This window comes from Nomia melanderi, unplaced genomic scaffold (assembly GCF_051020985.1).
Source record: "Nomia melanderi isolate GNS246 unplaced genomic scaffold, iyNomMela1 scaffold0248, whole genome shotgun sequence".
Classification (NCBI taxonomy): domain Eukaryota; kingdom Metazoa; phylum Arthropoda; class Insecta; order Hymenoptera; family Halictidae; genus Nomia; species Nomia melanderi.
This window is the reverse complement of record NW_027475363.1, coordinates 62,501-65,945: the sequence shown is the minus strand read 5'-3', so window position 1 is coordinate 65,945 and position 3,445 is coordinate 62,501.

Genomic DNA, 3,445 nt, shown 5'->3' with positions numbered 1-3,445 from the left:
GGTCATCTGGAGTTCACAATGCCAGCGACGGTAATTCCAACGAAGACCCGATAAGTCAACTCATCGTTCTATTTCTCCCCGTACAGAAAAGCGAATCGACGCTATCGCACCTCGCGCGAGCACGTAACTACTCTTCGCGTGGATCGTCCCATCGTCGAAAGATGTAAGACGCACGGAAATCGTGGCCCATCAACGTTTTTTTGTAACTCTGCCGATCGCGTATCACAGAGCCGAGACGCACATACCACAGGCGTATAATACCGTTTTCTTTCGTATGGTAAGCCTTCGCGTTTACTCTTCGGCGCGGGGTTTCCACGTCGAGAGAGACTTTCGTGGCGGGTGACATCGGTCGAAACGCTACGACGGGTATTACTATTATAGAACGAATCATCGCCACCCTTTACCAGTGCCCGACGAAGGAATCACAAGGTCATCTGGAGTTTACAATGCCAGCGACGGTAATTCCAACGAAGACCCGATAAGTCAACTCAACGTTCTATTTCTCCCCGTACAGAAAAGCGAATCGACGCTGTTGCACCTCACGCAAGCACGAACGTTCTCTTCGCGTGGATCGTCCCATCGTCGAAAGATGTAAGACGCACGGAAATCGTGGCACATCACGTGTTTTCGGAACTCTGTCGACCGCGTATCTCAGAGACGACGCGCGCGAACCACTGGCATATACTATTATATATCGCGTTTTACCCTCCGACGCGGGGATTCCACGACGAGAGAGAGTTTCGTGAGCGGGTTGACTCGGAAGAAACGCTACGACGGGTATTTCTATTATAGAACGCATCATCGCCACCCTTTACCAGTGCCCGACGAAGGAATCACAAGGTCATCTGGAGTTTACAATGCCAGCGACGGTAATTCCAACGAAGACCCGATAAGTCAACTCAACGTTCTATTGCTCCCCGTACAGAAAAGCGAATCGACGCAATCGCACCATACGCGTGCACGTAACAACTCTTCGCGTGGATCGTCCATCGTCGAGAGACGTAAGTTTCCATACTATGAATTCGCGTTTTACTCTCCGACGCGGGGATTCCACGACGAGAGAGAGTTTCGTGAGCGGGTTGACTCGGAAGAAACGCTACGACGGGTATTTCTATTATAGAACGCATCATCGCCACCCTTTACCAGTGCCCGACGAAGGAATCACAAGGTCATCTGGAGTTTACAATGCCAGCGACGGTAATTCCAACGAAGACCCGATAAGTCAACTCAACGTTCTATTGCTCCCCGTACAGAAAAGCGAATCGACGCAATCGCACCATACGCGTGCACGTAACAACTCTTCGCGTGGATCGTCCCATCGTCGAGAGACGTAAGTTTCCATACTATGAATTCGCGTTTTACTCTCCGACGCGGGGATTCCACGACGAGAGAGAGTTTCGTGAGCGGGTTGACTCGGAAGAAACGCTACGACGGGTATTTCTATTATAGAACGCATCATCGCCACCCTTTACCAGTGCCCGACGAAGGAATCACAAGGTCATCTGGAGTTTACAATGCCAGCGACGGTAATTCCAACGAAGACCCGATAAGTCAACTCAACGTTCTATTACTCCCCGTACAGAAAAGCGAATCGACGCAATCGCACCATACGCGTGCACGTAACAACTCTTCGCGTGGATCGTCCCATCGTCGAGAGACGTAAGTTTCCATACTATGAATTCGCGTTTTACTCTCCGACGCGGGGATTCCACGACGAGAGAGTGTTTCGTGAGCGGGTTGACTCGGAAGAAACGCTACGACGGGTATTTCTATTATAGAACGCATCATCGCCACCCTTTACCAGTGCCCGACGAAGGAATCACAAGGTCATCTGGAGTTTACAATGCCAGCGACGGTAATTCCAACGAAGACCCGATAAGTCAACTCAACGTTCTATTTCTCCCCGTACAGAAAAGCGAATCGACGCAATCGCACCATACGCGTGCACGTAAACAACTCTTCGCGTGGATCGTCCCATCGTCGAGAGACGTAAGTTTTCATAGTATTAATTCGCGTTTTACTCTCCGACGCGGGGATTCCACGACGAGAGAGAGTTTCGTGAGCGGGTTGACTCGGAAGAAACGCTACGACGGGTATTTCTATTATAGAACGCATCATCGCCACCCTTTACCAGTGCCCGACGAAGGAATCACAAGGTCATCTGGAGTTTACAATGCCAGCGACGGTAATTCCAACGAAGACCCGATAAGTCAACTCAACGTTCTATTTCTCCCCGTACAGAAAAGCGAATCGACGCAATCGCACCATACGCGTGCACGTAAACAACTCTTCGCGTGGATCGTCCCATCGTCGAGAGACGTAAGTTTTCATAGTATGAATTCGCGTTTTACTCTCCGACGCGGGGATTCCACGACGAGAGAGAGTTTCGTGAGCGGGTTGACTCGGAAGAAACGCTACGACGGGTATTTCTATTATAGAACGCATCATCGCCACCCTTTACCAGTGCCCGACGAAGGAATCACAAGGTCATCTGGAGTTTACAATGCCAGCGACGGTAATTCCAACGAAGACCCGATAAGTCAACTCAACGTTCTATTACTCCCCGTACAGAAAAGCGAATCGACGCAATCGCACCATACGCGTGCACGTAACAACTCTTCGCGTGGATCGTCCCATCGTCGAGAGACGTAAGTTTCCATACTATGAATTCGCGTTTTACTCTCCGACGCGGGGATTCCACGACGAGAGAGTGTTTCGTGAGCGGGTTGACTCGGAAGAAACGCTACGACGGGTATTTCTATTATAGAACGCATCATCGCCACCCTTTACCAGTGCCCGACGAAGGAATCACAAGGTCATCTGGAGTTTACAATGCCAGCGACGGTAATTCCAACGAAGACCCGATAAGTCAACTCAACGTTCTATTGCTCCCCGTACAGAAAAGCGAATCGACGCAATCGCACCATACGCGTGCACGTAACAACTCTTCGCGTGGATCGTCCCATCGTCGAGAGACGTAAGTTTCATAAGTAAGCCTTCGGCGTTTTACTCTCCGACGCGGGGATTCCACGACGAGAGAGTGTTTCGTGGCGGGTGACTAGGCCGAAACGCTACGACGGGTATTTCTATTATAGAACGAATCATCGCCACCCTTTACCAGTGCCCGACGAAGGAATCACAAGGTCATCTGGAGTTTACAATGCCAGCGACGGTAATTCCAACGAAGACCCGATAAGTCAGCTCATCGTTCTATTTCTCCCCGTACAGAAAAGCGAATCGACGCTATCGCACCTCGCGCGAGCACGTAACAACTCTTCGCGTGGATCGTCCCATCGTCGAGAGACGTAAGACGCACGGAAATCGTGGTTCATCGCGTCTTTTCCTACTCTCTTGAATCGCAATTTCGTATAGAGCCTACACACGCGAACCACCGGCATATACTATTTCTTCTCTCATAGTAAGCCTTCGCGCGTTTTACTCTCCG